Genomic DNA, 13,701 nt, shown 5'->3' with positions numbered 1-13,701 from the left:
CGCTGCCATTCGTCGCCCCTGTCTCCTCCCCTTCATTCGTGCAAATTTTCATCATCAGGACCGGAGCAATGGGTATTGGTGCACGTGACATTTAAAAAATGATTGTATCTCCTTTGCATCCCCAGTGCTTCTGGGTGTGGGTGTGCTTGGGCAGCATGCCGCCCCCTAAAATTTATAAATTATTTTCCCTTATAATATTTTGTGTTACTTTTATACATTTTACATTTTTATATTTCTTAATCATTTCTGTATTCTTCCAGGAAGAGGAGCATGCCTCGCTAACTAAAGGCAACTCTTGCTCAGCTATCCCAATCCTAACATTTTTATTGCTCACCTCTTAATTTGTCAGCTTTTCTCCCAGTGGAACAGGGAAACTCTCCATAGTATGGGCAGCTCTGGAGGTTTTTCATAGTGTCGAACTGGGATTTGTGGGGCCCACCTGGGCTGCCATCTGAGGTTCCACCCTTTAAGGGCCCCTCCACCTGTCGCAAACCCCAACCCACCCCAAACACGGACTCCAACAAAATGAACCTGCCTTACCCTCCCATGCATAAGTGCACGTGAGCCTGTGCTCCCACCTGCACATGTTTTGCCTTTTCTTTGCCACAATCTGGAGTGGGGGTGCCTACAGTATCCAGTAGGGTGGAGGCCAGGGTCAACAGGGTCCCAAGGGCCGGGTCCATTGGATTTTTTTTCCCAGTGTCCAATCCTGTTTTCTCAGTGTCCCAACAGAGGGGTACCATCAGGGCCATTTTAGTGCACATGTTGGCCCAGGTTTAAATAATGTGTTCCAGTAATGCCCTCACCCTCATGCCCGGGGGCACAGGGGGTACAGCTGTACAGGGCCCAGGGCTAAAGGGGAGCCCGTCTGTGCTGGAAAGTTCATGTTGCGCCAAAGCGGAAGAAGCTTTTTTTTTATTGAACCCCTGGCCACCAATAATTTTTTAAAATATTCTAAGTGGCGTCTGACCACCAATGTTTTTCTAAAAAAAATTTGGGGGGCCCCTGGCAATTTTTTTTTATTTATAGGGGGGCCTGGCAAACAATAATTTTTTTAAACTTGTAGGGGGCCCTGACCACCAATGTTTTTTTAAAAACTTTTATGTGGGACCCTGGCCGCCAATTTTTTTTTAAAATTATAAGGGGGCCCTTGACCACCAGTGGCTTTTTATAACTTCTGAGTGAGGGGGTTTACTGTTTTTAGCACTGATGTCTCTGTGCACTTTTTACCTTTTCCGCTAACCCCCCCCTTCGTATGCATGCATAGGGGCTAATTCACTAAAGGTCGATATTCCTTAACGCACACAAAATAGTATAGGATGGAGCACACAATAAGCAGACTCTGCTGCAATAAATTTTATTCGGATCACAACATGTTTGTGATTCGAATAAAATGTATCGCAGCAGAGTCTGCTTATTGTGTGCTCCATCCTATACTATTTTGAGTGATTACATGTTGGCCTGCTGGTCTGGCCCGGTTGGAAAGTGAGCACTCTACACAGACGGAAGCACATCAGTATTCTAATCGCATTGCGATATTTATAGAGTAGAATTAATCCTATTATTCACTAACATCTTTTAAGTGATAAAAGCATAAAATAGTGCGATCACTGTGAAATTTAAGACCACCCAGGAGTAGGCGTTACTAAACAACTTCAGATGGATTAATAGAAGAATGTAGTGAGGAGCTGTAGGGCAGCAGTTAAAGATACAGCCCCTAACCGAATTTCCTGATACCTTGGGCAGATCCAGAATGCACTACGTTCTGTCATGGAATTATAGGGAAAGAGATGACTAGAACACTGTAAAAAGTGGCCAGTGGCATCCTGATTGTCTTAGGTGCTATAAATTGCACTAATAACGTGTGACAATATCAAATGCCTTAAAATATCGCACACCATAATGCATGCTATAAAATATCGCACAAAATAACGCATGCTATAAAATACCATACACAGTTTAGCTAAAATGAACATAAAAATATCACTTCTTAAGTTAGACAAGTGAACTTTTAGTGAATCGATCGTTAATTCTCATAATATAAGAAGTGATACATTTTTAAAGGCATGCTATAAATAACACTCACTTTTTCGACCTTTAGTGAATCGGCCCCATAAAGTCTTATCTCATGGGGTCCAGAGCATAGGCAGTGGTGCACAGGAGATTTGAAGAGCTATGTCAACATGCCAGTGCTTCTGAACCTATCTATTGTGATGTGGCTGGGTGACATGACATCCCTAAAGTTCTGCCGCCCTAGGCCCGGGCCTTTGTGGCCTTTCCATAAATCCAGGCTTGTATGGAAAGCTGCTTATGTTGCTCAGCTCTTCTAAAAACTTCATGAACAGGGCCCATGGACTAAGATTCTAGGGGGTCATAGTGGTTATTTACGAGGACCTCTGACACTTGTGCAAAAGTATGCCTGTTGGAATTCATGCAAAGAGCAATTCTGTATGAGGTGTGGCTGCGATCTGCACCTTGTGCCAGATAATAAGGTGTTGCAGAGCACAGTATACGTGGGCACATATTGCCCTATATCTGCTGCTGCCCCTAACCTGGATGTCTGAATGATGCACAAGTTAGGGCACAGATAAAGGGACAGGAAGGAAGATACTTACGTGCACCCCTAAATACAGCACTCATTTAGTATTGAAGCCAGGGTGCAAAAATGGCAGACTGCTCCAATTTATTTGCACTTTGTACCCTGCCTTACACACTTTACATCTGTATTGCAATGTGTGGGACAACTGTGGATAAGGTTGCACTGGCAACATCTGGTGTGAGCAGGTTGCTGAAGTAAATGAGTATTTTATGCTTCAGTCAAAAAAAACTTGGGAGCTGAATGCACATATAGTGGTCCCCCTGCTCGAAAAACCGTCCCTTTTGCCAATTTGTAAACCGGCCCTGGTCAACGATTCCTTTCTTGAAACTGTCTATTTTATCTGTGAGTACAATTGCTTTCCATAAAGAAAACCTGATGACCCGAGAAATAACAGAAATGGCACACTGGGTGAGATTTTCCAGAAAAATGCATATCAATATCCCAATAGAGATTCCTTAAAGGACAAAGAAAGTTAAACTAAAGAAGTAGCTAGAAATGTTGTACATTATGTTTTGAGCTTCTGTACCAGCCCAAGGCAACCACAGCCCTTTAGCAGTAAAGATCTGTGTCTCCAAAGATGCCCCAGTAGCTCCCCATCTTCTTTTCTGCTGATTCACTGCACATGCTCTGTGCTGCTGACACTTACCGTATATACTCGCGTATAAGCCGAGATTTTCAGCACCCAAAATGTGCTTGAAAATCCTACCTCGGCTTATACGCGGGTCAACATGTATTCATAGATGGACTACGAATATATAGTGTCTCCTCAATGTGTAAGATATGCCTCTACATTGGTGGGACCTTTTAGTATTCACAGGTAAAAATACTCCTAATGCTTACCACCCTGTCAGCAATTGGTGTGGCGATGAATCCCACATGATACCGCTCCCAGCAACAGCGCAAGGAGTGTGTGCGCGCGCTGACGTCATCAGATCAGCGACGTGACAACTCCGGCGCCGGCTGCAGGAAGCAGTATCCCCAGCTCTCCCCTTCTGCCTGCCAGCATCAGCTGCCCCTACCCCAGCGAACCTTGGTGTGTTGTGACTTTTCCACAGTTTTGTGCCCTATCTCCGTTAAAACTACACGAGCAGTTGATGCAGTACCGGTAATAACCTGTCACTTTTAACATCGCTGCATATTTATTGACTGGCAGCCCCCTCTTTTCTTTTCCTAAGGAAGATTAAAGCATAATGATTTCAGTTTATGGCACACTGTCCCCCCAAGCCCATACGGAGCGAGATTAATGGGCTGTCAGAAATCTGTCTCTGCCGGCAATGAATTCCAGACATAAGAGTCACCAGGAGGATGGGTAGGATACAAATTAGCACTGAGCAGTACTTATTAGACATTGAAGAATTCATATATATTACTTCCTTTTCCTCTGTTTGTTATTCTCTATGCTCCAGGATGCTTAAAACTACATTTTGTGGATATATTTATATAATATACACACACATAAAAATTAGTGCAGACATAGAGAATTGATTTTTTTCCCTCAGTCTGAGTTGTGCATGCAAAAAAGGAAACTGAATTTAAAACAATTTTTTTCCCTGCAGGCCTGCCAGAGACTGTTTGATATTTCTGAGACTTTTCTGAGTTGTGTCTAGGCTTATACGCGAGTCAATAAGTTTTTCTGATTTTCATAGGTAAAATTAGGTACCTCGGCTTATACGCGGGTCGGCTTATACACGAGTATATACGGTACTGAGCTTAGGGACCCACTCCCAATATACAGTACATATAGAATAGAAATGTCACAAAGGCTGATTAGTAATTAATACATATGATTACTACATGTCAGCAAAGAAACCAGTGCAATTAGCATAAGAATTTAATAATCAGCCCTGTAGCATCAGCATATGTTACCGACAAACCTTGTTTTCTGCTGGATAATTAGTGACGACCCCTAAGCTTAGTTTCTCAGCCCACTGAGCATGTGAGTGTTGCAGACACTTTCCAAGATAGTGACCCCCTGTGACAAGTTTGAAGTCCTGGATCATTGCTGCTATTGACAAGCTGAAACTTTAGGCTGGTGCAATAAGTTCAGTATATTAAAATATTGCATTTTTAGCCTTATTCATTTTTAGGCTTTAGTCCTCCTTTAAGGAAAATGTTAACACACTTTAGTGTTTATTGAAACACCAAATAGCTTCACAAATATTCTCCCACAAAACACAAATGTTTGGGTTTCAGATCCTTTTTACACTCTCTGTATATAAACAATAGAGATAGACCATTAAGGACGTGTATATTAGAAATACACTGTTTAACTATTGGGCAAGTTGGAATACACACTGTTTTTCTCGAAATAAGTTGTTCACTCAGTCACTGTTGTTTATTGTGTATAAATAGATAGTAAAATATATTATATATTACAGGTATGGGATCTGTTATCTGGAAACCCGTTAACCGGAAAGGGCAGAATTACAGAAAGGCCGTCTCCCATAAACTCCATTTTATCAAAATAATCCAAATTTTTAAAAATTATTTCCTTTTTCTCTGTAATAATAAAACAGTATCTTGTACTTGATCCCAACTAAGATACAATTATCCTTGTTGGAAGCAAAACCAGCCTATTGGGTTTGTTTAATGTTTACACGAGATTCTAGCAGACTTATAGTATGAAGATCCAAATTATGGAAAGATCTGTTATCCGGAAACAGGTTCCATACCTGTATATAAACAGTGAAATGCATTTTCAGGAAAGTGACATAAAACCTGTCGCTGAGTGAAGCCATTGCTCTTGGTCTCCGGACTAAAGGACTGGATTACAGCCTCTTATCCTTTGCTTGGATTTAGTTATTAGCTATAGGAACTGCTGCTTTACACAACCAGTAACATCAAAAAAATGTTTTTTAAAATCGTTAGTATACAACGAAAAAAAAAACCACACAGACAAAGTAAACTTTGAAATCGCTAAGTCTTTATTAATAAATAACTTACCAAAACTCCACTTGCGCTCCTCTTCAGAAAAGGCGACAGGGCTGCGATCCAGCGCGTGGCGCTCGATTTCTCCTCCCTGGCTATGTCCTATAAATAAGGCAGGGAGGAGACATTGAGTGCCGCACGATGGATCGCCAGATCGCATTTTCTGAAGAGGAGCGCAAGCGGAGTTCTGGTAAGTTATTTCTTAATAAAGACTTCAAGATTTCAACGTTTTATTTGTCTTTGTGTTTTTTTTTCGTTGTATACTGCTGGTCTTAACCATTGAAGTGAGTTGACCTCAGTAAATTTGCTTAACCAATTTTATTGGTAACAAGAATTAATGCTATCATACATTTAATTAAAAATTTGCCGGCTGGCCTACCTTAATATACCTCACTAATTAAAACAAAACTGTAAATTTGCAACTGAAATAACCCCAATCACCTATGTTAATATCATATCTACCATATCCTGTACCCTTTTCCGGACAGATTACATTAGTAGTAACTTAGTAACTTAGTAGTAAATTAACTTTTAGTTTGATGTGGAGGGAGATATTCTGCGGCAATTTGCAATTGGTTTTCTTGTGTTTTATGAGCTATTTAGCTTTTTATTCAGCAGATCTCCAGTTTGCAATTTTCCGCAATCTGGTTTCTAGGGTCCAAATGACCCTAGCAACCATGCATTGCTTTGAATAAAAGACTAGAAAAGCATAGGAGAGGCTGTGAATCGCAACATGAGTAATAAAAAGTAGCAATAACAATATATGTGTACACTTACAGAGCTTTTGTTTTTTTAGATGGTCAGTGACCCTCATTTAAAAACTGGAAACACACTTTGCTGAAATACGGCACAAGATGGAATGCACATGTACATATTTGCAGAGTTGTCTACTGGTGAAGTAATCAGGGCCGCTCCTGTCATGAGGCAAGATGAGAACCTTGCCTCAGGCAACAGTGAGCGGCCAGTTACAAGGGGTGGCAAAAAGCCACCTCCTGTAACTTTAACCTGGAAATTCAGCTCGGTTAGTGCAGAAAGCGATATTGCACTCAATGCGAGCAATGTTGCCCCCCTTTGACACGCTACGGTGCTGATTTTTAAGCCCGAACATGCACATGCATCCTCGGTTGCACATTGTGGCCGACTGGGTTGACTGGGGCGCCTGGCAGGCCTGGCCCAGCAATGCTTGAAAACACTATGTTCCGAGCACACCGGATAATAGATAACTTTCCTCTTATGGGTTAGCTGTTTAATCAAGTTTGGTGGGTGTGGAACCATTCAGACTTGTTTTGGATAAAAGCAGAGTTCATGTTACCTGGTTTTGGGAAATGTTGTTTGTCCCCCAAACTTGCTGCAGATCCTGCAGGTTTTAGACCGGCCTGCTCATCCCTCTGGACAACCATTTGCTGTGGGTTGGATGCTGGGAGCTGCAGTTTAATAACAACTGGATGTCTACAGTTTGGACATACCTGATTTCTACATTATACTTAAAATATCTTGTTGCACAAGGGGCCTCTCTGATGCCAGGGCAAATGCTCACTAGCACTACCCTAGTCATTGACTTCAGCCTTCCACTTAGGGTTGTCACCTTTACTGGAAAAATATAGCAGCCTCCCTATCCTTTTAGCTTTCTTTCCTGTGAATAAGGGAATGAATGCATCAGACATTAGACACACAATTCCTGTGTAAGCAGTACAGATTATTCAATAGGAACTTCTGTCTGCAAGTGTATAAAAATCTGTTTTGTTTTGTGGCAAATGACTAGCAGGAACACAGGCTTATATAATGGTAATGCTATTATATGTGCTTCCATTAATCCGATGTTATTCTTCTCTGAAAACACTTATAGTGGTTACATCTGCTCCACTGCTTTTTCGCTTTGCATAGATGGATATATACTTATACTAACATGCAGCATTGGGTACAGCTTGGTTGCTAGGGCCAGTTTTTGGCTAGAGAGAAGAAAGGACATTTGTTGTAGACCCTAGTATCAGGATGTAATTTACATAAATGCACAAAGGCCATATTGGATCCAAGTGCTAGAGCAGCTAGAGCAGCTAGAGCACTTCAAAATGGCACCCCTTAGCATTAACTTGCATCTGACACCTTGCAGCATTGGGAGTTAGGTGCAGATTGCAGCACTCTGGGTGAAAGATCATTACAAGACTCATTTTTTCCTTGCACCTGTTGGCTCAAGGGAGCATCATTCAGCACAGGAGCAAAGGACACAATCTAAGTGAGTTATATAAGTGAGTTATCCACTCACGAATACAGTGCTGACCAATGTAGTGAGATCTGTATTCATAAAAAATATGTCGTTCTTTGTGCTCTATTCTTCATCACAAAGAGTTACGTCTTTGAGTGCAACTCTGAGGCCAGATGTAAACTGCAAAAAACTTGGCACTTCTGCACCACCAATGATATTTTTCATCAACTTTTGTAATACATCGGTCATGGCCATTGCTGGGCTTGGCAAAAGAGGCTGCTTCACTGAGCTGTACGTACAATGTAGCTTGATAGATCATTCAAATAATGTAAAGCTTGCCATACACATTAAGATCCATGCAATTGGTGAGGTCACCATGCAACCAGATTGTTTGCCGTGGAGTAGAGAGTAGAGGCATTTAAACTGGGATGCGATCACTTTGTGTGAATTTATGTGAGGACCACAATGAGGGGTCGCTAGGAGATCACTCAACAATGTTGTTCCATGATACAGTAGGGGTACGTCCTGTTCTAATCTCCAACACCTCCACATCCAGGAATCTTCATATGCTGCACCTATCCTCTGAAATTCTCTTCTCTATCCCATTGGGCACTCACAAAGCTTTCAAACATTCATTTAAAGCCCTCCACTCCATTGAAGTTTTAAATCTAAGACCTCAACAGCTTGCCCACCGTTTATAATACCCTTACTCATCTCCTACACATCAATTAATAATTTATCTCTTTTCACCACACACCTGCAGCCAACATCTAGATATCTCAGCCACGTTTACTTACTTTTGAGCAGGGGACCCCTGCTATTGTCTTTTAATAATATGCGAACACTACATTGTTTATCTGCCTCTGTACAATGTCTATGTATATGTAAACTGTTATGTCACCCTGTGCTACGGTTTGTACCATCCACTCTTTAAAGCTGAAAGTGATGGTGCCACTATTTTATTATTAATAACAATAGTAACAGAAAAAAAGAAGATGCTAAAAAGGTTTCATTCTATGTTTCAGACCTGGTAGAATCCACATCTGCAAATCCCAGCCTCCCCTGAACAACGATGAGCAGTGGTACAAAAACATCTGGAAGGTTGCTTGTTTTATACAGTAAAATACAGCATAGGTGCAGTCTAGCAAGTGTAAATGTGTATGATAATGCACAAGCACACATAAGCAGTTTTACTGGCATCACTATACAAGCCTCTAGCTTTTCCTGCCTTGTTTACGGGATGGATGTGTTCCATGGAGTCCGACCTCTCTGTAGGATGAGGTCTGCATGAGGTGGATCAGAGAGGGAACAGTGTGTATTTTGGGAGGCACATGCTGAGATGTTTACCACTTGCTTCAGATCTTGTTGCAAAACTATTTTCTCCATTGTAGAGCAAAGAAAGTTCTCTGCAAAATCTTGAGTTGTTCTTCCAACCAATTTCTCTATATAAACAAACGGTTAAACTTTAGATTTAGATGCTCTACATGTGTTGCAAATAAAGCAATCATCATTTGCAGCCGTACCACATACAATATCATGTTCATAGTACAGTCCAGTGGAAATTGTGTCCTCTCACACAAGTACTGGGTGCTTTAATTATTCAGGACAAGCTTTACATAACGTACATTATAATACCTGTTTTATGCACTCGTTTGGTTGACAGAGGGTGATGGTTAAAACCCAATCTGTCCACTGTTTTAGTGGAGACACATAATACTACTAGAGCAGCAGAAAAATCTTCTTTATCCCATGCTTTCTTTTTCCTCCATCCTTGTTCAGTGTTCCTTTTATGTTTCCGATCCACTTGCAAAACAAACAACGTTTGGGCTTTTACCCAGGGACAACATACAGGGATTGCATTCATTCTCTTGGGGACCGGAACTAGTCCTCTCCAGCTGAGTGAGTATCTCTAAGGAGAACTACTAAATGCCAGAGAAACTTAAAAAACCCTTTAACTGCTGTAGGCCAGACAGTCCACTGGTAGCCTGTGTCACTTATTTGGAAACACTAACACTCTTTATGAGGCTGTCTGGTGCATTTACCCATACAACATAGTTTTTTTTATTTACATGTCAGTTATTGGTATTTTGACTATAGGGCCCATCAGCTTGGTCCATAAACATGTTAATTATATCTTCACCATCGTGCCACCCAAAGTAAAAATTGGATAATAATCAATGTATAAGATTCTTGGTTGATAAATGTACATTTATGCACCTCTGATTTAGGAATATGCAAGAGACTTACTACCCTTAATTGGAAGGCATTAAGCAAATCTATTATAGAGAAGGAGCTAGGGGTACTTCTAGATACCTTTGACTGTAGTAAGCGATGCCAGACAGCAGCTGCAAGGACAAACAAAGTGTTGTGCTGTATTAAGGGGGTATAGATTCACAAGAGGAGAGGGACATTTTTTACTAGCAAGGCCCCATCTAGTGCACAAATGGTATATTTTAGAATCAGAGAGAGTCCGAAGAAAGGCAACAAGCTGATAAAGGATATGAAAAGTCTCAATTATATTTTAAAAAGATTGGGGTTGTTGATGCTGGAGAAGAGTTGTTTAAGGAAAGATATGATAACTATATAAAAATATATATAAGGGCAACATACAATCTTCCACTGTATAGAGCACTGGTAAGTCCTATCTAGAATATAAAACAATTCTCTGTAGGGAAGCACAAGAATGGATACTATGGTGCAGTATCCATAAATTTGTATATTAAAGTGGCATGTGCAACACACTGTGCTGTGTTAATTACATGAAACTTTTTAATTGTACATTTTAATGGTACAACGTTCTCAATTTCATGTTATCTTGTGAGTATACCGATTTGCTGGGGCACGTTAATTTTAAATAAATACGTCTGCACTATCATATGTTTCTTCTTTTTATGAACATTGCGTGAATACTCGAGGACACCTTAGAGTCAGCACCAGTTTGCTCGATGTTTACATCTGGTGAGTAGGCAGATTCACCAGAGGTGGGCTGATTTACCATGCTTGGTCTAACTTACCTGAAGGGTCTACAGCACATGGCACTTTTTAAACACAGTGTGTTGCACTTGGCACTTTAATATACAATTTTAAGGGTACTGCACCACAGTATCCATTCTTGCGCTTCCCTACAGAGATTTGTTTTGCAATGGATAGTCCATCAGAGTAGACCAGCGAAGGGCAGCTGCAATAAATATTCTTTACACCAGTTTAACATTTCACAATTTGAGCGCTGAATAAACTTTGTTTGTATTGTAGGACCCATCTAGAATATGCCGTACAGTTTTGGTCTCCATCTCTCAAACAGGTCATTATTGTATTAGAGAGGGTACAGAGAAGGGCAACTAAGCTGGTAAAAGGTATGGAAAATCTTAGCTATGAGGAAAGACTGGCCAAGTTGGGGATGTTCACACTGGAGAAGAGGCGATTAAGGGGTGATATGATGACTATGTATAAATATATAAGGGGATCATATAATAATCTTTCTAATGTTTTATTTACCAGTAGGTCTTTCCAGCTGACACAAGGTCACCCATTCCGATTAGAAGAAAAGAGGTTCCACATAAATATTCGGAAGGGGTTTTTTACAGTGAGAGCTGTGAAGATGTGGAATTCTCTCCCTGAATCAGTTGTACAGGCTGATACATTAGATAGCTTTAAGAAGGGGTTGGATGGCTTTTTAGCAAGTGATGGAATACAGGGTTATGGGAGATAGCTCATAGTACAAGTTGATCCAGGGACTAGTCCAATTGCCATTTTGGAGACAGGAAGGATTTTTTCCCCCTCTGAGGCAAATTGGAGAGGCTTCAAATGTTTTTTTGCCTTCAACTGGCAGTTAGGCAGGTTATATATAGACTTAAAATGTTGAACTTGATGGATGTCTTTTTTCAAACTAACTTACTATGTTACTTTGTTTTACCAGCTGATTTTCAGCCCCATGTGGCATTAGCATAGGAGCTGTGAATTGAGTTGTTACTCAGAGATACATTAGATAGCTTTAAGAAAGGGTTGCATATCTTTTCACTAGTGAGAAATACAGGCTTATTGAAATTTGAAAGATTTGGCCGAAGACTGTATTGAATCCAAATCCTACTTTGCATATGCAAATGAGTAGGATGAAGGGAGAAAGAGAACTGTGCATTCAGTGCATGGTTACGACTTTGTTTACTTCCTTGTTTGTGTGACAAAAAGTTTTTGCCTTTACATCCTCTTTAATGTTTCCAACTCCAGTGGCAGAGACAAAGATCATGGAGCCAGATTTAAACAGATAAACTGGGATTCTATTTGAAGGATTATTTTTCTGCAGCCACTGGTTCTGCAGAGTTGGAGAAAGTTTGTATTAAACAATACAAAAACTATAAAATCTACATTAGATTACATGACAACAAAGGACCCAGTGCAGTCTTTATATTCTGATTATTAATCAGTCTTGTTGTATCGGCTTCTGGCAGATATTATTTGACTTGTGCTGTTTTGATCATTTATGACGATCCCTAAGCTTAACCTCCCAACTGAAGCCCAGACCACACTGAGCATGTGCGTAGTCTTGGTCTATAGTTACAAGATGATGACCCCCAACTTTGAAAGCATGAATCACTTGTTTAATTAGGCTTCTGGTGCAGTAAGTTCATGTTTATGTTTAGTATACAAAATACAGCATTTCTAGCATTATTCTGTTTTAGACTTTAGTTCCCCTTTAAATGCGTTGGATGATGGAATTTGGCCTGTGGGCTACCAGCTGCCCAGACCACCTGTAGACCAGTGGCATAACTACAGAGGAAGCAGATCCCATGTCACAGGGGTGGCCGGGGTACAGGGGGCCCCTGGGGAGTTGTTTGAGCCTCTGTGAACATGAAATGCCTGTGCATTAGTCTTTGGATCTGTCCAAAATCCCCCCCGAGTAGCCTTTTGAGCTGCAAGGTAGCCTAGAGTGACCTATGGGATACCTATAGAGCATATGCTATTTACCCATAAGTGGCTTGTTGGTTCAGTGTAAGTCATATGACACCCAGACATGCTGTAATTAGTGGAATAAGTTTTTATGCTGCAAACAACAAAAAAGAGATGCTCAATACATGCTTGTGTTAACAAACAGGCCCATTTACTGGATTTAAGTCACTGTCCTGATTTTCCTTTTTGTCCCCTGCTTGCAGGAACAGGATCTGGCCGTTCCCCAACATAACAGTGAACCTTTTCACCGGGCATCTGGTTGCTCTTACTATTCCTCACCAGTCCCTCCACAAGCCCAGGAAGTTCTTTTGTGTTGCACAATTACCCAAGCACTTATTGTCCAACAATTGCAAGGCTCTAAGGTACCATTTATCTTACTGAGAGGCTGACATGTTCCTCCAGCAGCACTGAATGTATTAACTCTGCCTACTGTAGGGCCTATTTCCTAAATAGGTGTGATGTACAGTGTTCTGTAATGATATGTGAGTAATTACAGAACACATAGCACAATAGATTACACCTATTTAGGAAATAGGCCCTACAGCAGGGGCTTATCCCTTGACTTGGCTTGATGTACAGCGCTGTGTATATTGTAAAGGGGATGTTCACCCTTAAATTAACTTTTAGCTAATTAGACCATTTGCAATTTTCATTATTTTATTATTTGTGGTTTTTGAATTATTTAGCTTTTTATTCAGCAGCTCTCCAGTTCACAAATGTCAGCAGTCTGGTTATTAGAGTCTAAATTACCCAAACAACCATGCACTGATTTGAATAAGAGACTGGAATATGGAGCTGGGTAGAAATGTGAGTAATAAAAAGTAGCAATAACAATACACGTGTATCCTTACAGAAAATTTGGTTTTTTTTAGATGGGGTTATTGACCCCCATTTGAAAGCTGGAAAGTATCAGAAGAAGGCTACAAATAATTAAAAAACAATAAAAAATGAAGACCAATGAAAAAGTTCCTTAAAATTAGTCATTCTATAACATACTAAAAGTTAACTTAAAGGTGAACCACCCCTT

This window comes from Xenopus laevis, chromosome 5S (assembly GCF_017654675.1).
Source record: "Xenopus laevis strain J_2021 chromosome 5S, Xenopus_laevis_v10.1, whole genome shotgun sequence".
In the NCBI taxonomy this organism is placed as follows: domain Eukaryota; kingdom Metazoa; phylum Chordata; class Amphibia; order Anura; family Pipidae; genus Xenopus; species Xenopus laevis.
This window is presented reverse-complemented; position numbering follows the sequence as displayed.